The following is a 24,107-nucleotide window of genomic DNA, read 5'->3' as shown; positions in this document are numbered from 1 at the left end:
CAACTGTGAACCTCAGAAAGGTTTGTAAGTCGGTGAAGGAAATAGTGCAGAAATGAGGATGTGCCTCCCAAAGTGCCTCCCCAGGGACTGTCCTGCAACAGGGTTCCCCGGGAAGCCCCGGCTCCCCAGCTCAGACCATCGGCCTTGCTTACATCCCATCCGTGCAAGTGCACACTCTGCTTATTTACTTCTCATCTGCTTATTACTTTTATATTGTTTTCACTGTTTTCACTGTTAATTTAAATACTTTTCTACCTGTAAAAATGGTTTGGTTATCTTTGGTTGGGATTGAATGCATCATAATTTTTCTAATTAGTGAATACATGTTTTTTTCCTGTATAGTAGAGGGATTTTTCAGAAGAAAATAGTAGCCTAAGTGACTGGTGTTTAGGAGTTCCCAGGCACCTTGCCCTCTCCAGCACCTGGCAGGGTATTGCCAGACTATTACATTAAGGCAGTGTAGTGGGTGTGTGAAGTGAAAGTGAAAGACATTCAGTCGTGTCCGACTCTTTGCCATCCCATGCCCCAGGGACTATACAGTCCATGGAATTCTCCAGGCCAGAATACTGGAGTGCGTTGCCTTTCCCTTCTCCAGGGGAATTTTCCCAACCCAGGATCAGACCCAGGCCTCCTGCATTGCAAGAGGATTCTTTACCAACTGAGCCATCAGAGAAGCCCAAGAATACTGGATTGGGTAGCCTTTCTCTTCTCTCGGGGAATCTTCCCAACCCAGGGATTGAACCCAGGTCTCCCACATTGCAGGTGGATTCTTTACCAGCTGAGCCACCAGGGAGGTCCATGTATTTGCATCTATTTCTGGTTTTAGTTTGCCCACCTTTGACCACTATGAGACTGAGCACATTTTCATGTGCTTATTGGCCATTTAGACCTCTCCTCTTCCTTTATGAAGTACCTTTCTCAGTTCCTACCCATTTTGCTATTTATGTTTATATCAATTATAAGGGAGAGCAATCAGGCTGGCCCTGGATGTTTCCACGGCAATTTTCACTGGAGAAAGTATACAAAATCTTTAGGGAAGAAAGAATTTTCTCAATAATACATTTTCAGACATGTGAGGTCCTGGGGAGAAGTGATGCGTATCCACCCTCACTGGCAGGGCTTCTTGAAAATGGAGCCAGACTCCAGACAGCTCAGTGGAGTCAGGAAGAAGGGCCACAGACAGGCTGGTGGGGGCCCAGGAGCAGAGTTGCAGGAATAGGGGGCTGTCGAGGTCGGGGATCTGGTATTGCAGACCTTGTTCATTAGGTCACAGCAGCAGTGTCCATAGCAGTGACGGGAGGGAGGTGAGGGCAGGGTGTACAGAGGGGACAGGGGCGCCAGTCATGCGTTTCATGCTCTTCGGGCCAACTAATCAGTGCACAGGGATTTAAGAGCATCATCCAGAGTTACTAGCAAAAGAGCCAAAAATAGCTCGATGAGGACTCACACTGGGCAGTGGGGGGTTGTAACTGTGGTCACTCCTGACTCATCCTTGTGAGTCATCGCCTGTCCTGCTTAGTGGATGAGGCCCCACACAGAGTACAGATACTTGGTAAACATGAGGAAGAGCTCAGCCTCATTCAAGATGTTTACAGCTTTCAAGTGTCAACAATTAAACTGTGGTAACAGTTTTCGTCCTTCAGTTTGTCAAAGTTGAGTGTTTGAGAGTGAATTGCATCGGCAGTGGCTAGAGAAACAGCACTCAGGAATTTGATGGGGATGTAATTTGCAGAGACCCATATGGAGATGATTTTGGTTAATTTCTCTGAAATTAAAAGTGTACAGTATTTCACATCTCATGCCAAGGTACCTCTGATTGTGTTGAGTCAGAAAGTCCTAAGATGCATTGATGGTAAAGAGTCGCATGCCAGGTGCATAATGGACACGCGTGTTCCTTCCGTGTGCGTGGAACGTGATGCATGGATCCGCCGGGTGGTGTTAACAGTGACTGAGCTCAGAAATGCTACCAGAGTCTTGTTTTTCATTGTTTAAATGTTTACTCTTTATATTTAAGTATCTATAGTTTTAAAGAGTTATGAAAACTGCCCAAGACCATGAAAAGTTTTAATAGTTACATTAAGAAAGGAATCTATATGCATTGCCAAGGTCATGTCAAATCCATGATGTGTTAGTATTATTTAGTAATTGAAACCTGAACCGTGAAGTAAGTCAGCCATCACTGGGGAATGCGGCAAGTGGAGGGTATTCTGGCATCACTGTTGTCCCTATGGAGACGGGGCACAGAACACAGTCACTTGAAGTGCTGTGAAAGCCAGGAGCCCTACCCTTGCCCGTGCCCCTGAGGGAGCATCCCCGCCCCTGCCAGGAGAGTGCACACATCCCGGAGCGGCCAGCGCCCTTGGAGGGTCTCCGGCCAGGTCACTGAGAATCTTGCGGTGGGCATCGCCAGCCCTGCAACCCTGACGACTGCTCTCCTCTGAGCCCAAGGCTCCTCTGTGAAGTGGTGATGATGACTGCTTCCTCACCCCGCCAGAGTGTGTGAGAGAACAGGCAGGAGAGCGCTGGGAAGTAACAAGTGTTTAGGAATTGGTAGTGTCTCTTCCTTGTAAAGACTTTTTGCATTTTCATAACCCAGCCTATATTTCTGGAACATTCTTCATTAGGTAGGATTAGAATAATGACTGGACCTTGCAGTTTCAGAGCATTTTGGCATCTGTTGCTGGCATCCACTGAGGAGCCTTGGGAGGGTAACCCCGTCCAGGGCAGGGCCCCCTCCTCCACACTTTACTCCATTAAGGGAATGCTGCGCTTGGCTGGGCCCAGAGCACCCGGACACCTCTGAGTCTTCAAGTGTGTTGCCAGCTTTTAAATGTATTTCTGTTATAACAATTGCTAATGGATGCAAAACAACTTTCACGTATAAAGGTGTTATGAGTCTCCACACGTGAGGATGACCAGGAACAAGCGGGGCTGAGCGGGATCTCGGGCATGCTGAGCTCATCGAGTGACGTGACATTTTTCCCTTGCTTTTTGGTAGATGGACAGTGTCCTTGCCCACGGGGAAGCAGGCAGGCTGGCAGGACAGGCGTCCCCAGGCCGGGAGGAGGAGCCACTCGCAGGTACTCTCATCTACCCCCGCTGGTGACCTGCTCGCCCGGCCCCCCTGTTCCAGCCAGTGACGCCTGTGACCCCCGCCTCCCCCCGGCCTGCTCTGCCACCTGTGCCCTGCCTGCGCCCAACCTCAGTGCCTGTCGGTTGACCCACCTCAGCCCGGATCTGACCTTCCCCTGCCATCCCAACGCCGGGCCTGGTCCTCACTTCTGGTTGACCCTTTGCTTGACCACTTCTCTCCAAGTTCTTAACTCTCAGTTGTTCTGTGACTCCCAGTAACCTGGCTTGGCCACCGGGCATGTGGAGAGGCCCCTGTTGGGGTGGGCTCCCACCTGCTGGTGCTCACAGCCTCTCAGATGTGCTTTTTATGTGTTCATTTCCTTCAACAGGGTGGTTTGTAGAGAACTGAGAAGGAACGTTGGTTCCTGCAGCGATGCGGTCGGGCTGCGTGCTGCTGCCCCTCCTGAGCCACACAGAATGGCCACTCTGTCATTGGCCTAGGAGCAGAGTGAAGGAGATGAGATGCTTCAGAATCAGAACTGATTTCAGGAACAATTTTAAATGAGGCTGGGAGGGTAGGGCTGCTGTCCCGGAGCCTGCAGAGTCACTGGGCAGACAGCTCAGGTCTGCTGTCTGCACCCGGTCTGGCTCTGGGAGGGGTTGCATCCATCAGCAGACACACTGATGGGCTCTGTCCCCAGAAACAGCATCAGAGGTAGATGCAGCCTAAGCAGTCCGGAGGTGACTCGCTCCGTGGGTAGGGAAGGGGAGGGCGAGGGACAACAAGTGTGTGTGCTCCCCAGCAGGGGCCGCCAGGGACCCACAGGAGTGTCAGGGTTGCCTCACTGAGGTGACTAAGTAAGGGTGAGGGGGCAAGTCATGGATGGGGAGGCAGAGGGAACAGCCAATGTGAAGGTTGTAGGCGAGGAGGCTGGAGAGCAGCTGGAGGCCCGTGTAGCCACAGCGGTGGGAGGGTGGGACACTGGGGCCAGATAGCAGCTTCCACTAGGGGTGGGGTCCCACGTAAACCTTTTAGAGCCGAGCAGACTCCAGCCTTCCTGAGGGTGGGGAAGGAGAACTGGGCTTCACCCAGGTGGTCTGGACAGACAAGGTGGAAAGCGGGTGCACATGGAGGAGAAGAGAGGGGAAGAGCCGGGCAGGAGAACAGGGGCTTTGATGAACAGCGGGGAGAGGGGGAGTGAGGGGGAGCCCAGGGGAGTGTTGTCGATGAGCGAAAACAGGACTGGTTCTGTGAGGGCGGCAGGTGGGCTGAGGGGCCATGCAGTCATGAAGCAGCCATGGACGTACTGCACAGCAGGTCTGTCCCAGGAAGCTGAGGGGGTACCAGGAGCTGAGAAGATGAGGAAATCCTGTGAGATGCGGGTGGTCCTCATGAACTGCCAATGGTCGCCCACTGGTGACACACAGGACGGGACGCCCTCGTGTGGGCCAGCTTACGGTTGAACTTCTTCCGGCCTCTGGCCATGGTGCAGGGACGTTCTGGGGGCCTTTCTGGGCCAGGGGAGGGCAGGGTTGGGGCCCTAGGCTCCGTGCCATCTGTGGTGTGAGAAGAAGCGGCAACCTGGGGAGAGGCGTGGCACTGTGGGGCTCTGGGCTGTGGCTCTCGCCAGGCAGGAGGAGGAAGCAAGTGAGGACAGAAGGAGCCCAGCGCAGGCGCAGAGCCCATGTGGCTGCTCCACAGATGGGCCAGGAAGGGGCCTTCCTGAAGGGAGGGCTGGGACAGCAAAGGTGGGCGGTGACCGTGGTTGACTTTCTCTTCAAGTTGGTGGCAGTTGTAAATTGATCTCCATCAAAGTAGAATATAACTTAGAAATATTTAAAAAATACAACCGCCTTTTCCAGTTAGAGAACAGTACTTGGTTTCTATGGTAACTGCCAACCATTTAACTAGGGCAAGTGTTATGTGGTGACATGGGGTAATTACAGACAACGGGGAAATTGCAGGGTAAGACTTACATAAATACAGAGTGGCTGCGTGGTTAGCTTCTGCTGCTGAAGTGAGGCTGTGGCCGTTTCTGGCTGGCTGTCTGCTCCAGAGCCTGCCCTTGGGCTGGGCGGTCACCTTGGGGCAGGGCCCCTCTCTGTTCAGCCTGTTGCGTGTGAGTCCCACTCTCCTCCCTGCTCTGCCCTGGGACCTCAGGCAGGTTGTCCCCAGGCCCACTTGACCTGTGCCTCTGTGAGGCCTTCCCCAGGTCAGGCTAGAGGCAGACGGAGGCAGTACATTGGCTCCAGGCTTTGGCCGTTGACATTAACTTATCAACCAGAACTTAAGAAGGGTGTTTCTGGGCTTTTTTTCTTTTATCAACCGGCTAGGAAACAACCCCTAAATAGGGTAAAAAGAAAAATCAGAGCACAAATCCATCTCTCACAGATTGGAACAGGATGGTCAGAACACTCACCTACTGTCCCCCCTGCCAGGATCCTCCAAAGACAGAGAGTTTAAGACTACAGAGTCCATGCTGCCCCAGAAACAGGGGCCACCGAGTCAGAAGCTCAGACTTCAGGTTAATTACCAAGAGACAGAAGCAAATAACATTTGCGAATGAAAACATCACAGGAGATGTGTGGCGAGCCTACTGCAGGTAAGTATTCTAATTCGGACACTTGCAGAACCAGTATCCATGCAGGTGAGTCAAGTTTCTCAAAAGCAGACTGTGGGCAGAGCCGAGAACTGTCACACCCTTGAGAACCACAGAGCAGGGGAGAGAAGTACCAAGTGCAATGAAAGAGCATGTTCCAGGGAAGACCTAATGGCATGAGGAGAAGAGCATTCATAAAAGAAGCAGCTCCTTCAAAAGAGACAGGCAAAGATTTTGGAAAGAAAAGTTATGAAAATGAAAAAATCTTGATGGTTTAAATTGCAGAACAGACAGAAATGAAGAAGGAATTAGTGATTGGACAAATGAACCAAGGATGGTTCCAGAATGCAGGCCTAAAGCACCCAGAGCAGGTTTCAAGGACTGAGAGGTGGAGAGTGTAAGAGAAGAGGGGGAGCCCATGGGGAGTTTGAGAAGCTCGCATGGTTGTCAGGAGCATTCTGAAAAGGAGAGAGTGGAGAAGACTGAGAGAGGGTGACGAACGTGTCTCGGAAGACGCCTGACGGGTACAGAGCATGTCAGGGATGAAATGTTGGGCGAGATGGGGTGGGCGGAGAAACCATAAGGGCTGGGAGGCAGTGGGATGGAAGTTTAGGATAGGACCCAAGAGAAACCCCAAAGTGGTCAGCAAAAGGAGCAAAGCTCTCGCTATCAATTGACGTAAAATTCTCTATACCACATGAGTATTTTAGAGTTAATTGGATCAATATCTTCAAAGTACTTGGGGAGAAAAGATTCCAAACCTGGAATTTGAGACACTGCCGTAATCCAGATTGAAGGGCAAAGGAAGGGTGCTGTCAGACAAGGACTCAGAGGTTTCCGGCCTCACCCCCAAGACTGACAAAAATGAGGGAGACAGCCATCCATAGAGAGGGTGGCACTTGGTCCCACTGACAATGGCGGGAAGGAATCCTGGGCAGTATGCAGCTACTCTGAATAATCACTGATGCCTGTTGGTTTGCAAATTAAAGTGATAGTTGAAAAATCTTGGTAGCTTCCAGTGTTTATTGTCCATGGTTGTTCAGCAGTTACTTGTGATTCGGTGTTCTCCTAAGAAGTGAACTCACGTCTTTCTACTCCACCATCTTGTCTCCATCAGTTCAGTTCAGTTCAGTTGCTCAGTTGTGTCTGACTCTTTGCGACCCCATGAATCGCAGCACACCAGGCCTCCCTGTCCATCATCAACTCCCGGAGTTCACTCAGACTCACGTCCATCGAGTCAGTGATGCCATCCAGCCATCTCACCCTCTGTCGTCCCCTTCTCCTCCTGCCCCCAATCCCTCCCAGCATCAGAGTCTTTTCCAATGAGTCAACTCTTCTCATGAAGTGGCCGAAGTACTGGAGTTTCAGCTTTAGCATCATTCCTTCCAAAGAAATCCCAGGGCTGATCTCCTTCAGAATGGACTGGTTGGATATCCTTGCAGTCCAAGGGACTCTCAAGAGTCTTTTCCAACACCACAGTTCAAAAGCATCAATTCTTCGGCGCTCAGCCTTCTTCACAGTCCAGCTCTCACACCCATACATGACCACAGGAAAAACCATAGCCTTGACTAGCTGGACCTTTGTTGGCAAACTAATGTCTCCGCTTTTGAATATGCTATCTAGGTTGGTCATAACTTTCCTTCCAAGGAGTAAGCATTTTTTAATTTCATGGCTGCAGTCACCACCTGCAGTGATTTTGGAGCCCCCCAAAATAGAGTCTGACACTGTTTCCACTGTTTCCCCATCTATTTCCCATGAAATGATGGGACCGGATGCCATGATCTTAGTTTTCTGAATGTTGAGCTTTAAGCCAACTTTTTCACTCTCCTCTTTCACTTTCCTCAAGAGGCTTTTGAGTTCCTCTTCACTTTCTGCCATAAGGGTGGTGTCATCTGCATATGAGGTTATTGATATTTCTCCCGGAAATCTTGATTCCAGCCTGTGTTTCCTCCAGCCCAGCGTTTCTCATGATGTACTCTGCATAGAAGTTAAATAAACAGGGTGACAATATACAGCCTTAACGTACTCCTTTTCCTATTTGGAACCAGTCTGTTGTTCCATGTCCAGTTCTAACTGTAGCTTCCTGACCTGCATACAAATTTCTCAAGAGGCAGATCAGGTGGTCTGGTATTCCCATCTCTTGAAGAATTTTCCACAGTTTATTGTGATCCACACAGTCAAAGGCTTTGGCATAGTCAATAAAGATCTTCACAGAAATAGATATTTTTCTGGAACTCTCTTGCTTTTTCCATGATCCAGCAGATGTTGGCAATTTGATCTCTGGTTCCTCTGCCTTTTCTAAAACTAGCTTGAACATCAGGAAGTTCACGGTTCATGTATTGCTGAAGCCTGGCTTGGAGAATTTTGAACATTACTTTACTAGCATGTGAGATGAGTGCAATTGTGTGGTAGTTTGAGCATTCTTTGGCATTGCCTTTCTTTGGGATTGGAATGAAAATTGACCTTTTCCAGTCCTGTGGCCACTGCTGAGTTTTCCAAATTTGTTGGCATATTGAGTGCAGCACTTTCACAGCATCATCTTTCAGGATTTGGAATAGCTCAACTGGAATTCCATCACCTCCACTAGCTTTGTTCGTAGTGATGCTTTCTAAGGCCCACTTGACTTCACATTCCAGGATGTCTGGCTCTAGGTCAGTGATCACACCATCGTGATTATCTGGGTTGCGAAGATCTTTTTTGTACAGTTCTTCTGTGTATTCTTGCCACCTCTTCTTAATATCTTCTGCTTCTGTTAGGTCCATACCATTTCTGTCCTTTATCGAGCCCATCTTTGCATGAAATGTTCCCTTGATATCTCTAATTTTCTTGAAGAGATCTCTAGTCTTTCCCATTGTGTTGTTTTCCTCTATTTCTTTGCATTGATCTCTGAAGAAGGCTTTCTTATCTCTTCTTGCTATTCTTTGGAACTCTGCATTCAGATGCTTGTATCTTTCCTTTTCTCCTGTGCTTTTTGCTTCTCTTCTTTTCACAGCTATTTGTAAGGCCTCCCCAGACAGCCATTTTGCTTTTTTGCATTTATTTTCCATGGGGATGGTCTTGATCCCTGTCTCCTGTACAATGTCACGAACCTCATTCCATAGTTCATCAGGCACTCTATCTATCAGATCTAGGCCCTTAAATCTATTTCTCACTTCCACTGTATAATCATAAGGGATTTGACTTAGGTCATACCTGAATGGTCTAGTGGTTTTCCCTACTTTCTTCAATTTCAGTCTGAATTTGGCAATAAAGAGTTCATGATCTGAGCCACAGTCAGCTCCTGGTCTTGTTTTTGCTTGTCTCCATACTACAAGCCAAAAAAAATCTTACATATATGTATTTATATAATGATAGCTCCATTGGTAAAGAATCTACCTGCAGTGCAGGATACCCCGGTTTGATTCCTGGGTCGGGAAGATCCGCTGGAGAAGGGATAGGGTACTCACCCCAGTATTCTTGGGCTTCCCTTGTGGCTCAGCTGGTAAAGAATCTGCCTGCAATGTGGAAGACCTGGGTTTGATCCCTGGGTTGGGAAGATCCCCTGGAGAAGGGAAAGGCTACCAACTGCAGTATTCTGGCCTGGAGAATTCCATGGACTGCATAATCCATGGGGTTGCAAAGAGTCGGACACGACTAAGTGACTTTCACTTTCCACTTTCTATGGTGATGAGAAGAAGAGTGAAGGTTTCTTAGACTTCAATTCTTCTTCTGGGGGAATGTAGATACTGCTCAAGCCTATAGTGTATGAATGTGCTTTTGAACAAACTAACAGTCTACCAGGAGCCACCAGGCATAGGCACAGATGGTGCAACTTCAGTTCTTGTAGAGGAAAAACTCTGGAACAACCAAAAGGTAGAGAAAAAGGAGCAAATTAGAAATCAAAGTGTTAAAGCCAGACATCTTGTAGGCATTAGTTCAAGTATATGTGAAATTTCTCTATTAAAAAGCAAAACTCAGATTGCCTTTAAAATGACACCGAAACAGAAAATGTATTGGGAGGCTACTAAGCAAATGCTAATCACTGGAAAGCAGCCCAAGCAACATTATTTTCAAGAAAAAGATGAAAAGCATTAAATGGGACAAAGATACATCATTTTGATAAGTTGTAATCCCCTAAGAAGATATGATATTCATGAACTTTTATGTACATAATTACATAGATGTAAATTTTATGAAGGAAGAGCCTCTAAGAATAGGAAATGGACAAATCTAGTACCATAATGGGAAACTTTAATTGAAAAATTGAAAAGACAAAAAGTGCATGTGGTCACGATGAACCTGAATAGCATTCCTGACAAAGTCTGTCCCAGACACAAAACATACTTTCCTTCTTTCCTCCCTCCCTCTCCTGCTTCCTTCCCTCCCTCCTTTCTTCCAATTTTTCAAACACACCAAGACCATTCACAAATATATTCACCATGTATTTTATTTTAAAGAATATCATATTTTTCAACAGCAGAAATCATTAAGTACAATAAAAATGGAAATTAACCACAAAATGACAACCAAAAGCAGCCCAGACTCTGTTATTTGGAGTCTGGAGATTTGAGGATGCTTTTAAATAAAAGCATAAACTGTATAAAAAGTAAGGAAAAATGAGATAATACTGAACATCAAAACATGAAGGATGCTGTCAAAGCAATTCTTAGGAGAAAATTTTAGAAAACCAGAGATATTTAAATAAAACAATCCCATGACTCTACATGTTAGAGAAAGAATTAAAAAATAATTCAGGACAAATTAATAAAGTTAAAGGTAGAGGTGAACACAGCAGAATGTGAAAACATGGTGCTGAGTGTAATAAATGCTGGTAAAGAAATATGAAACACTTAAAACAGCAACTCTGGTCCAGGGGTTGGGGGGAAGACAAAACTTTAAAACTTGAGTGACCAGGGAGTAGATATAAGATGTGGAGGCTCTTAAAACTTTCAGTCAACATGTATGCACTGCTATATTTAAAGTGGAAAACCAACAAGGTCCTTGTGCATACAGCACAGGGAACTCTGCTGAGTGTTATGTGGCAGCCTGGATGGGAGGGGAGCTCTGAGGAGGCTCGACACCTGTGTGTGCACGGATGAGCCCTGTGCTGGGCACCTGCGACTGTCACAACATCGGTAGACTCCAGTACAAAATAAAACTTAGAAAAACACATCAATAAAACTTCAAAAAATGTTAAGGCAGCAAAGAACACCTCTGAGATGTTTACAACTTTATGCAACAGAATTGGAAAGTCTACATGAGATGGATACTTTTCTAGAAAAATGTAAATCAAGAAATTGGCCACATATGATGTAGAAAGTCTGGGTAACTATGGGAATGACTGAAACGGCGCTCAGTCTGCACTCAGGTGTGGCTGGGCATCCTGCTCCTTGGCATGTCCTCACATATCCGAGAGGAAACACAGTCCTTATTCGGTATGCAAACTGTTTTAGAGAATGGAAAAAGTCAGGTTTCCCTAACCATTTTATGAGATCAGCCATACTATAATGCAAAAATCATGTGAGTAATCCTAAAATAATCAATAGATAACTCTGCCTTCTGAGACAGGTATGCAAGCCCTAAAAAAATGTTAGCGGATCAAATCCAGCAGTGCATTTTGCTTTAGGTACATCTTTAATTTAATAGGAGTCCTGGCTTGGCGAAGTGCCTGGTCCCCTGCCCTTGTCCTCTCTGCCCTGGTCCTGTCTGTCTGGCTTTCTTGGCTTGCCTTCTCTGTGTATCATTCTTCTTGAATTCCTCTCATTGCTTTGTTTTTGACTTTTAAAAAATGTTCTCTTTCTTCTGTTTTCCTCTGCTGTATTTATTAAATTGCATGTCTTCTGATTTCATCTGGATTTTTGAAACATTTTTTTCTTTTATTCCCAATTCTTTCCTGAGTTCTATGACATAATTTTTGAGTTTTTCTAATTCTGGTTTATGTTTTTTTCATTGCTTGCATCATTATCTTAATGTCTCTTAATCAACTTAAAGATATTAGATTATAGTTTTTCTGTTTTGGTCAGCATGGCTTTATGGTTTGTGTTTATTGTCAGTAGGAATGTTATTTTTCTTATTTTGAAAAGAAAATCTTTGTATGGTACCTGACAGCACATGAAATTTGTTTTCCTGAATTTTTAAGAAAATACTGTTTAGGATAGCTTTGGTAATTTCATGGCTCTAGACTGCCCTCTTCTGTTCATTTTAAGAAGGTGAAGTATGAGAACCTGAGGTCACAGTGTGTCTGCTGAGGGCTGGGGGGCTGGGTAAAGACCTTGTGTTGCTGTTAAGTGCTCTGGTTCTCATAACTGCACTTGGTATACCCAGACATAGAAAATACGCTCTAGAGTATTTGGAGTCAAGGCAGGTGCTGTCTGTAGTCACTATCGTGGTCTGTGCGCAGGTTGGGAAAGAATCTCCAGAGACAGAGCGGTACAGAAGGGAGTGAGTTTATTAAGAACAGAGAGCAGAGATAACGTGGCGCTGCAGCACAGGGCCGGACTCCTGAAAGACCAGGCAGAGCCACCCCTGCTGTGGGCCAGCAGCCAATTTTTATAGCCTCAAAACAAAGAAACTTCCTGCCAGAAGAGTGGCATTAGGGTGCTATAGGGTGGGTGTTTTACCTAATAAAGAGTTGGGGGATGGCCAGTTGAGGGAAGGGAGGCTCATGGCAATGGTTGCTATGGGGCTCTGTCAGTTCCAGAGATGACCTTGGTACAGGGCTCCACACCTGTGACCTTGGTATACAGCTCCACTGTCACTCTCAGCCGGTGTGCATGATGGGGAATGAACTGGTGTGTGACAGGCGAGCCAGCCTGACCATGAGCAATGGGAGACAGTTACAGGACACGCAGAAGTGCATTGTAATGATCACACAACTTTAATGCAGGTTCAACATTACAACTCAATAAGAAGTTGTCAAATAAGCAAGTAAAATGAATTCTTCAGCGGAAAACACAGAGGTCCTTCTCTTCCAAATGGGTCTCCTGGGAGGTGGCAGATGGAATCCTGGGTGAGCCAAGGGGGTGCTGAGCTCTGGGCTGCTGCCAGAGCCACTGTTCCAGCTTCTCAACACTTCCCTCTAACTGAAATTTTAATTAAAAGCAATGCCTCAGAATATAAAATCTACTAAGAAGAGGACAAGCACCCTCTTGAAGTGACCTGGGGTTTCGGGACCCAGGAGGCCCAGAGGGAGGCTGGTGAGAGCATCTCCCACCATCCCTGGGTCCCTGGTCACCAAGCGCACTGGACCAGACACTGTGCACTTCTCCGAAAACTCAGGAAGTGCCTGGAGAGTCTCTGAACTCAGGGAGTGGGGAGTGCATGGGGGGTTTTGGGGCCACTTCCCCCACCTTGTGGCGGTGAAGAGCAGGATGCAGAAGCCACCCGCAGGCTCTGAACCCTGCAGACCACATGAGCCCGTGTGAAGCGGAGAACGTGGCCGAGAAGGTTGCAGTCCAGTGCGGGGAAGGGGAGGCGGCAGCTCGCCAGACGCAGTGACGCCTACTCTGTGCTCAGGAGGCACGTCCACAGGCTCTGTGATGACCCTCTGCGCCAGCCTCACAGCCAGTCCTGGCTGCCCCTGACCCTTGCGCTCTGCTCTGTGGCCCTCCCCCCGCCCCGCCCCCCTGGGTGTCTGGGTGGGATCACAGATGACCTCCCAGCTACGCCCCCGTGTGCCCCTCTCCAAGGCTCCCGGCTGGCTGCTCGTGGTCACGTGGTCACTCTGTCTCCCTCTGTGGAAGCACACCTCTTCCACGCAGCTGGTGGCTAGGGACTCTTGCAGATGCATCCCACTGTGGGCTTCTGGCTCCTCTGATGCCCTGGGCTGGCGTTTTCTGCTGGGGGCTTCTGGGCTGGGGGTTCTCCTGGCGTCAGGACAGCTGCAGCTGTGTGGCCCTAGCTGGTGTCTGGCTTGTGCAGCAAGAGGTAAAGCGGCCCGGCAGGGAGACACAGTTGCGTGAGTCACACCCACACCATCATGCCCTGAGGTCCAGCAGAGTTCAGCACAATCATGTTACAGAAACCAGTCACGTCTGTAACCATGGTGCACGCCCCTCCCGCGTCTCTTTGTGACACTGACTGAGCTGGTCCGTTGTCCTGTGGTGCCCACTGTCCATCCAGAGAGCCTGGGGCCACTTGTGGCCTCCGGGCAGCAGCGGGAAGGGCTCCCAGAGGCAGCTAAAGCTGAGCTGGGCCTGGGAGACAGCACTGTCCGCCTCCCTCCTCCATCTCCTTTTGGAGGAGATGTTCAGCGGGAGGCCTAGCTCTTGGCCCCTCTACCCCTCCCTGCACCTGCAGGCTTCTAGCCCCACGCACACGGCGGTAGTCAGTCCCGCCGTGTCCCCCCAGAGCACAGACCTCCTGTCTTCCCAGCTCCAGCCCCAGCAGATACTTGGCTCTGGTGCTGTCTGGACCTGGTCGCTCTCAGAAGGAATACAGTCAGTGCCTGCGCTTCTCTCTCTGCTTTGTCTCTTGTCTCCACTCTCACTGTAGAATTATCCTGGCAAAATAGGCTTTAAGTCCCTCATTTGTAGAGCACTTTGCAATTACAGAATACTTTTCCACATCGCTGAAAGGTGGGTATTTTCTTTTTCATATTTATAACATGGAGCTGAGTCGAGAGCAGCGGAGTTGTGGGCATTAGCCTGGGGTTGAGATGTGGGTCCCCTCAGAGCAAGCCCCCAGGGGCTGTGTCACAGGCCAGGAGTCACAGGCCCCAGAGAGTGTCCCCTGGGGTCAGAGGAGCTGCTGACTGGTGGAGGTACAGCTGCACAGGCTCCGAGTCCTGCTGCAGGGCCGCCTCGCTGCTTGGGGCTCTCTACCCCACCCCCACCACCACCCTGGTGGGCTGCCTGGACCTCCCTCCAGCACTTCCTGCGGCGGAACCTACCAGAAGTCAGTGCAGGACGAGGTGTGGTGGGCTTTTCACCCTGGCCTAGCAGCCGTGCTGACCTTCGCCCCTTGAGAGTGGGTGGGACTCGGGCCGTGGTCCCGGGACTATGTCACGATGCCTGGCAAAGGGGTTTTGTGGATGCTGGTCAGGTTCCTGGTCAGCTGACTATGAGTGACTCAGAGGTGGTGCCCTGACCCGACCTCAGGAGCCCTTCAGTCGGGATGTAAAGTGCGAGGTGGAAAAAGCCAGCGATGGAGGTGAGGGGAGTCCAGCCAGGAGACCAGGAGGCGCGGGCGGCTGTTGGGAGCCACACAGCCTAGAAGCTCCTGGCACCCTCTAGAGCTGCACACCGTGGAGGCTGTGCATCGTGCTAAAATAAGTTGAAACTCTTATTTTGGGGCACTGTGGCTGAGTGGGGAAGGGGTGCCCTTGAAGCCAAGGGTAAGGCCTGCCCAGTGAGCATCCCAGCTGGGCACTCGGTCCTCAGCAGCCCCCACGTGCTGCTGGACTAAGAAGCATCAGGCGTGGTTGCCACCTGCCAGGAGCACACAGCGGGGAAGAACCACCCGTTAACCAGCTAACCTCCCATTCTCGACCAGAGATGGAGCGAGACGTGGTTAGTCAAGGCTCCCAAACTAGGAAACTTCCGACATCCTTGCTCCTGCAGGGACAGGCTGTGCCAAAGTGGAGTCAGTTCTTGCAGCAGATGGAACCCTGGGGTGACCTCTCACTGCCCTCGCCCATTTCACGCCACCCCTACCCCCACCCCAGGGCCTTTGCACAAGCCTGCCTGCTGGGTGCTCTGCTCCCTGATTGGCTCCCTCGCTTGTTTCAGGTCCTTATTCCAAAGTCACCTTGGTGGGCCTTCCCTGCCCCTTGGTGAGGCCACCCACAACCTGTCCTGAGCACTGTCCTGACTGCTCTCCCTGCTCAGCACCCTGTTGGGCCTGCTTTTGTCTTGCATGTCCTCTATCTCATCCACTCAAGCGCAGCCTCCCTGAGGTGGGTGTTTGTTCCATGCAGCACTGCTTCTCAGGCACCCCAAATGGCACTGAGGTCAGGGCTGGGGGAGCAGGTGTCAACTCAGGTGAGACGCCCAGTGACCAGAGACTCTGTTCTCTGAAAGGAGTGAAGAACTGTGGCTTCTCGGGGTTTCCCTGCCGTCTCCCTGAGCCCTCTGTCCCTGGCAGAGGTGCGCGTGTGGACTGGCCTCTCTGCTCATACCCAGGCCTATGGTCAGGACTGAGGAATGCTGCTTACTGTCAGATGGACGCTTGGGGAGGCCCTGTGACCAGAGTTAGAGCAGGTCGGCCTATGATTCTAGAAGGGTGGGTGGGAGACGGTTCCCGTTTTGAGGGGCCCCCCACCTCCCCCACAATCTACCATTCATTCAAGGCTGCCATCGTAGTGGGCGTGGGTGCGAACCGGAAGCCGGCGGGCTGGGGGAGAGGCCGACTTGTTGTCCCCCACCCTCCACCCCCATCTGTTTTTGCAAATCCTCCGTTTTCTTTGAAGAACTAGGCTTTGGCCAATGGAGCTCTGCTGCCCTCTAGTGGCTAGTGTTGCTGCATCCGGTCACGTGCGTGCTCAGACGCTCAGTGTGTGGGACTCTGTGACCTCATGGTGGCCCCCAGGCCCCACTGTCTATGGGATTCTCCAGGCAAGAATACTGGAGTGGGCTGCCATTTACTTCTCCAGGATCCAGTCACGTCCTTTCCTCTGCAAGGCCTCCCGTGTGCAGGGGAGACTGGGGCTCCTACAGTACCCCCGTGGAAAGCGATTTTCCCACCCAGTGGAGTTCGGGGGGCTTTGGCCTCTGTGATGAGGCCCGTGGAGGTGCCTCGGGACCGACTGCGGGGCGGGGCTGAGCGTCTGCCAGCGCGGATGCCCACGGAGGTGTGGGGCTGCCTGTCCTCCTTCCACCTGTAGCCTCCCCGCCTGCCAGTGGCGGCCATCCCCTCCGTGGTTTAGGTCTCAGGCCCCTCCAAGGAGGGCGTGAGCCCTGATGCCACAGGCGGCAGGGCAGGGAGTGGCCCTGGAGGGGATGCCAGTGTCCAGGACTGCCCTGACCTCTGTTCTCCAGAGCTCCTTAGCCCCCTGGGGCTGCTCAGGAGTGAAGGACCAACACCCACCCCCCGACCCTAGGGTTGGGGGAACCTTTGGGGCTTCCAGCAGAGGGAAGGTGGGAGATTGGGAGGGGAGGCCAGCCTGTGCTCAGGTTCAGGGGTCTGGCCCACCCTGTGACCTTGGACTTACCGTCCAGGGAACTTGGGCTGATCAGCAGAGATGGAGCCTCAGGCCACTGAGAAGGGTGGGGCAGAGGGCTGCCTGTGACTCAAAGGGCTGTGCCTTCAGCAGGGCGGTGGGAGGTGAGGCCACCTCACAGAAGGGGTGGAGATCACACTCTACCTCAGCCCCCAGCCTGCACCTCCCAGAGAAATCCACTAGAGATATGGACCTAATGCCAGACCCCTGTTGCAGAAAGACTGTCCTGAGTGGGCAGTGCCCAGGGATGGGCAGGAGCAGAGGCCCTGCCCGTGCCTCTCATGCCGCCTGTAGGTCTTTAGGCCAAGGTCAGGTCTTAGACCCAGTGAGGTCCAGTGGAGAAGGTGTGTGAGGGCTCCTCACCCAGGCGGCACGAACCTGGAGGAGGGCTTTCAGCTGCGAGGCAGGCAGATGACCTTTGCTGAGGGTGGTGGCCAGTCTTCCCCATCTCCAGTGGGCTTGAGGACCAAATGCCTGAAGCCAGGCAGGGGCTCCCCACACCAGGCTGGCCCCCAGCTGAGCTTGCCCGGGGTGGGGTGGGGGGCAGTATTCATGAGCATTTGGGCGCTCCCCTCCTGGCAGGGGAGCAGGCAGGGGCCAACCCCACTAGCACAGCCCCATCCAGCCATGGAGCTCTCTCTGCAGCCTGCAGGCCTCGCTGTGGGAGCTGGGGTCCCTGTCCAGCGCCTGGTGCGGGGGATGGGGGTGGGGGATTGCTGTGTGTGGCCAGTAGTATCATAAGGAAAGCTGGTGTCCTCGGCCCACATTGCTGGGGCTGGAAGTTTGCACTCACTGAATTACCTGTCTGGCAAGTCACAATGTGTGGTGTTGATGTTTCTCAAAGAAATGAGTTTAAAATATCCTAATTAACCTCAGTGGCCAAACTGTGGGAGGATTGGTGAAATGTGAGGGGTTCCTCTGATGCCGTTAGAAGGGTTTTGGAGAAGAAAATTTAAGAGCATGGGAAAATATTCAGCATGTAAAGTGCTTTGGGTCCGGCTGCTTTCTCAAAAGGCCATGTCCTCTGAGGGTGGGGGCCCCTGGCCGGGCCAGGCTTCCACGACAGGGCGCCTCAGCCCCTGCCCATCTCGCTGGCTGCAGACACGGGTCCGGCATCTCTGGTTGTCACAGAGCTGGCACACACCTTAGTCACACGCTTCCAGTGTCTGATTTATATCTAAGAGTCCTCTACATGTTCTTTCTGAAGTATATTATGCAAATGTTTTGCCCTTATGTTTTGTTGACAGTAGCTTTTCAAAAAAAGGCTTTAGAACGATTTTAGCTTTACAGAAATGTTAAAAAGAGAGCACAGAAGAATACTAAATATAGAAGAAACAATCTGATAAACAGCATTCCAGTAGAAGAAGAAGAGAATGCTGTACCACATCGGGGCTTGACCACCGACCCCCTAGCTGGACACCTCCTGATTTCAGATCTTGACCCCTGGACACCTGCATTTAGTAACTATTTCTCTTTTAGTAACTTTACTTTTTTGTTTCAGAAATAATCGTGTTTGAAAGAATACACATAAGCAAGGAGAATATCTAATCACTGAACAGAAATAAATACTGTTGATAATTTGGTACACTATCTCCCAGTGTTTTGTACACATACTTTAAAATTTTTTATCAAAAGTGAAATGATATCATCCTCTTCCCACTACTTGTAACCATCTTGTTTCATAACATTATTTTCATTAGTGTCCTGTGTCATTAAATAATTACCTACTCAAAAAACAAAAAGAGACCACACAGAGGCGTCCCTGATGCTAACACCTCTGACGTGTGGTCACCGCTATTGATGCGTCATCACCGGCTACAGTCTGTTCCGTTTTCAGAATTCCTCAGTTTTCCCCAGTGGCCTTTTTCTGTCCCAGAGTACACTGTCGTGTCTCTTTAGGCTCTTCTGGGCTGTGATAGACTTAGACTTTCCTCGTTTTGATGACCTTGGCAGTTTTGAGGAGAGTGGGTCAGGGAATTTTTAGAACGTCCCTCCGCTGGGACTCGTCTGATGTTTTCCTCATGACTGGATGGGCATTGTAGGTTGTTGGGAGGAAGGCCAGAAGCACAGGGCCCCTCTCACCACATCCTGTCCAGGGGTCCGGGGCGCGTGCCGTCTGGTGACCTATACCATGAACGCCGACCTCGGTCACCTGGCGCAGGTGTACTTGTCAGTCTGTCCACTGTGATGTCACTCTCTGTCCCCCTCCCCTTGCTGTCCTCTGTGGTGGGAAATTGCCATGTGCAGCCCACACCCCAAGGGTGGAGTAAGGAGAGTTTAACTCTTAAAGTTCTGCTAAGAGTCTATGATGGTGTGGTGTGTAAGGTCAGACCACCCTGGTCTTCTACTTTTATACTAACTGTGCCACTCATGGTTATACCATGCCTCTGTTCCCCAAGAGTCCTGGGGTCATGGTGCTTCTTGTATCTGATGTGCCCATCCTCTGACGGGGTCCATTGAGCTCACCACTTGACTGAGCCAGGAGCACGGAATCTCAGTGAGTGTCTTAAAATTGGCTCTTTGGTCTTTGTGGTGACCTTTGACCCCATTCTGCAAGATTCTTTCAGGTCCAGCTGGCTTTGGGTTTGGGTTGAGATTGTGGTGGGTTTCCACGGAGGAAAGTGTGGCCGTTATCTCCAGACACCCAGCCTGCCTCCAAGAGGCTTCTCTGCCTTCCTTCACTGCATCCAGGGGCTTGGGCCCCCTCTTGCCATCTGTAGACCTCCCTGAAGAAGTTCTGCCTGCCTGCCTGCCTGCGGCCTAGGCTGGGTGTGGTCAGAGTCCTGGGAGGCCTGGGGGTGGGAGTCTGGCTGCTCGGTGGGAGTGGGCTGGAAGCATCGTCTAAACCCACCGCTGGCGGGTGTCCAGACCTCTTGGCACGGGTTTTCTCAAAGGAGTCCATAGTATTTTTGTTCTTGGATAAATGCAAACACATAAGAGGTTTTCTTTATTTGTTTCTTTGAAGCTCAACAGCTGTATAACTTTTAGCATCTCAACTTTGAATCCTCTCCAAACCCCGACGACAGACCTCTGTCCCCCACATCCAGCACAGGAAGGGGCTGGTAAGAGGAGTATGGGGTCCAAGGCAGAGCAGATGTCCTTTGTAGCTCCTGTCAATGATGTGTCTTTGAGGTGAAGCTCTGCTCAGGCTGAGGCAGCTAGTCGACCCTCCAGCCTCAGGGGCACTGGGCCCAGGAGTGGATGGCGTGCAAGTAAATGCATGGTCAGGTCCTATCTAAGTATACTGCTTCATCCTACGTTTTTCCTCAGTGAGACTGCTGCTTGCAGATTGAAATTTCTTTTCCACAAAAAAGGACCACTTTTGTGGCAACCCACGGCCTGGGAGCTCTGTGACCTGAGTCCTGGGAGGAGGTGGTGGGAGGTCTGGTCCCCGTGAGCAGCCAAGGCTCACTGGTCAACCCTCTCGGCACGTGATTTCTCCCTAGTCTCATTGTAGGAAGTTAGGCTGCGATGGTGCACACACGTGGCAGGCAGCTGGGTGTACACACACCTGCATGCACATGTGTGTGCTTGAGCAGACCAGAGCAGGTCAGCATGCAGCGTGTGCTCCAGCATCTCTGGTGACATCTGTCCACGTCAGTGAGCAGTGGAGATGGGTCAGGCACAACTGAGCTGCAACAACTGTTGTTTAGCAGCTGCACAGTTCTGAGTTTGCTGCTGCCTGGAAAGCTGTGCCTGCCCCCCCGCCTGGCGCCCGTTTCTGCACTATTGCCACGCTCCCTGGGCTCAGCCAACTTCCTAGTGTGAATGCCCCTTGACTTGTCACGTGCTTTGTGCTTAATTTCTGGCATCTTAATGCCTATTGTTGGAAAGTTTGGTCTAGTTTTGTCATTGTATTTGGGGACAGCATTCACCGAGCCCCTCATGCCGCCTTCCAGAAGCCCACCCCACTCCTTATCTCTCTAGAACACTTTAGACAGTTCTAAGGATCATTGCAGGCTTCTTGAGTGGCTCAGCAGTAAAGGATCTGCCTGCAGTGCAAAAGATGCTGGAGATGCCACAAGTTTGATCCCTGGGTCAGGAAGATCCCCTGGAGCAGGACATGGCAACCCGTTCCAGTATTCTTGCCTGGAGAATCCCACAGACAGAGGAGCCTGGCGGGTACAGTTCATAGGGTCGCACAGAGTCGGACATGACTGAAGCGACTGAGCACACATGCACGCACACATGCAGGGTCGGACACAACTGAACACACACGCACACAAGGATCACGGAACTGCACTGAAAATGAGTTTGCAGAGTGTGGGCTGCTTAAAATGTTCTGATTGTTGCTGCATGTTTTGAATCTTGTTTCTTTGTTCTTGTATGGGCTTCCTGTCCTCTAAGAGGGCGGGAGGCCACCGAGCCAAATCCCATCAGAAAGAATGGCCTCTGAGGCTCATCCAGCCTCTTAACTCCTTCGTGGAGGCAGAGGGTCGCCCAGCTTCTCGGCCACATGCCCTCTGATGATTCCAAGTCAGGGTTGCTGACTCCCTGAGGAAGTGGGGGAAAATGCTGCTTGCAGAGCCCTCAGTCCCGGCTTGGGCTTCAAGGCCTGGGCAGGGCAAGGAGACCCCGCACGGGCATCCAGGGCAGGGACATATCCTGGGAAGACCCCAGCGTCCGGCCACAACTGGGCCCCTGCCTCGTGCTCACATGTCCACCTTCTCTGCTCTGTCTGCCATGTCTGCAGGAGCACAGGTCCCTGTGTGTGCAGCAGGTGCCCCGGGGAAATGGAGCAGGACCTTTTAACAGAGAGTGTGTGACAAAGGGAAGAAAAGAAGACACGGCGAGGGTGAGCCAAGTCCAGGCAGCACGAGTCACAGCAGTAAACACGGGTGGATGAGCTTGGCTTGTAAGCGTCAAGCCACAGGGACAGGTTCACAGGGCAGCTGGGTCACAGGCAAGATGCCCAGCAGGAACCCGTGCTCCTCACTTTCCTCCCTCAACGGCCCAGCCCGGTGGGCCAGGCGTGGGGACAAAAAGCCGGTCCGTGGGCCTCTGCTCCTTTCCCAGTCCCGCAGGGGTTGCTCAGGGCCTGGGTTGAGCTGCATGAACCAACAGTCCTCAAGCTTGAGTGGCTTGTAAACACACAGTTTGTTTTGCACACTCAGGTCTACTGTGGCTCTTCCGGTGTTGACTTCACCCCCTTCCCAGGCTAATGGCTCAAACTCCCTGGAACGCCTGCGGCAGGAGGAGGAGAAGGAGGAGGGAACTCGGAGAGCTGTGTTTGGCCCTGCAGCTTCTTCCTAGGGGCGCCTGGCGACCAGGCTGACCTCAGCGCTGGGGCAGGCGGGAGTGTCCAGGGAATGAATGGCACGCAGACATCCGCTCCCTCCTGTCCCCTGCCCCCGTGCAGGCTTCCTGGTGGGGCTCTCGTCTTTTTGGCTCCAGACTTCCCCTTCTTGCTCTGGGCACCTGAGGACCAGAGGGGTTGCTCACCGCCCCCCATGTCCACGGGTAGGGGAAGCATGCAGCGACTTAGACCAGGCCCTCTCGGTAAGCAAGAGCGGGAGGTGCCAACACTCCGCAGGGCTGCGAGCCCCAGCAGTGACCTTCTCAGCAGGCCTTGCTTCTGGCCCTGGGGTCCCTCCCAGCCCACTGTCTTGAGTTCTCTCTGCGCCTCCCCAGACCTCTGTCTTCTGGGCATCTGGATTTCTGTGTCAGACCAGAGGACTAATACCTGGGCACCGAGGGTGCCCTGAGGTCTGTGTCCATCACAGGAAGAAAGAGCTCTGCGTGGCCTGCACACTTGGGAGCTTGGCTGGGCATGAGTGAGCTTTCTTCAGGAAACCAGGGTGTGGCAGCACACCTCCAAGGGCGCGGGAGGCTGGGGATAAAGGTCAGGGGTGGGAGCACACCTCAGAGGGGCGGTAGGCTGGGGTTTGAGGTCAGGATGTGGGAACACACCTTGGAGTGTGTAGGAGGCTGGGGTTGAGGTCAGGGGTGGGAGCACACGCCGGAGGGCGTGGGAGGCTGGGGTCGAGGTCAGGGGTGGGAGCACATGTCGGAGGGCGCAGGAGGCTGGAGTCGAGGTCATGGGTGGGAGCACACGCCAGAGGGCGCGGGAGGCTGGGGTCAAGGTCAGGGATGGGAGCACACATCAGAGGGCGCGGGAGGCTAGGGTTGAGGTCACGGGTGGGAGGACATGTTGGAGGGCGTGGGAGACTGGGGTCGAGATCGGGTGTGGGAGCACACGTCGGAGGGCGCAGAAGGCTTGGGTCGAGGTCAGGGGTGGGAGCACATGTCAGAGGGTGCTGGAGGCTGGGGTTGAGGTTGGGTGTGGGAGCACACGTCGGAGGGCGCGGGAGGCTGGGGTCGAGGTCAGGGGTGGTGAGGCCAGGCCCTCCTGTGGCCTTTGCTCACCGTGCAGGTGGCTGTCCTCTCCCTGGTCCTCCCGTGGCCTTTCCTCTTGAGAGCTCACTCCCCTGTCCCTTCGTCCTCTTAAAAGGGTCCTGTTGGGTAGGACCCCACCCCCTGACCCCACTGACTCTCCTTAAAGCCCCGCCTCCAAACACAGTCAAGCTGGAGGGTGGAGATTCACCCTTGGGATTTCGTGGACACAGTCGGTCCATAGCACACTCTATCCCCACTACTGAGAGACACTGCCAGGTGGGAAGGGGAAGCCTGACCAGAGCCTTCCGGAGCTTTCCAGACCCCAGCTTGAGCAGCTCTGTCTGGAGGGGGGTTGCTCAGGAAGAACTGGGGGTGCAGCCACCAGCACTATGCCTTGTGACGTTCTACAGGCACTGCCCTGGCTGAGGGGTTGTGGGAGGAGCAGGCACAGGCCGGGACACCTGACCCCAAAACAGGGACCTCTGGGCGAGTCTGCAGACTACAGAAACCAGCCCAGACAGCCCCCTGGTTCAATCCCTGGTTCAGGAAGATCCCCTGAAGAAATGATACTGAACATCTTTCCATGTGCTTATTTTCTGTGATGCCATCCAACCATCTCGTGCTCTGTCACCCCCTTCTCCTCTTGATCTCAATCTTTCCCAACATCAGCGACTTCTCCAGTGAGTCAGCTCTTCACATCAGGTGGCTAAAAGTATGGCAGCTTCAGCTTCAGCATCAATCTTCCAAAGGACATTCAGGGTTAATTTCCTTTAGGATTGTCTGGATTGATCTCCTTGCTATTCAGTGGACTCTCAAGAGTCTTCTCCAACACCACAGTTCAAAATTCTTTAGTGCTCAGCCTTCTTTATGGTCCAACTATCACATCTATACATGACTCCTGGAAAAATCATAGCTTTGACTATATGGACCTTTGTCAGCAAAGTGATGTCTCTGCTTTTTAA

At 51.7% G+C, this 24,107-nt stretch overlaps 1 protein-coding gene across 29 annotated transcripts in view; it reads left to right on the top strand.

The window, feature by feature from the left end:
• PCBP3 (poly(rC) binding protein 3) overlaps positions 1-24,107 on the top strand; it is a 232,935-nt gene that overhangs the window by 135,923 nt on the left and 72,905 nt on the right. For 11 of the 29 annotated variants that reach the window (XR_015135891.1, XM_086323460.1, XM_086323306.1 and 8 more), the window contains one exon: positions 2,999-3,080. The exons of the other annotated variants lie outside the window; for them this stretch is intronic. The gene's annotated coding sequence lies outside the window, so the exon portion shown is untranslated. The remainder of the gene's footprint in view (positions 1-2,998; positions 3,081-24,107) is intronic. 29 annotated transcript variants of the gene reach the window in all.

The sequence above is a fragment of the Bos grunniens genome, chromosome 1, assembly GCF_055505025.1.
Source record: "Bos grunniens cultivar Pamir isolate PY7600 chromosome 1, Bosgru_T2T1.0, whole genome shotgun sequence".
Lineage (NCBI taxonomy): Eukaryota > Metazoa > Chordata > Mammalia > Artiodactyla > Bovidae > Bos > Bos grunniens.
Note: the sequence above shows the minus strand (reverse complement) of the source record. Positions and strands in the feature narration are given on the sequence as shown.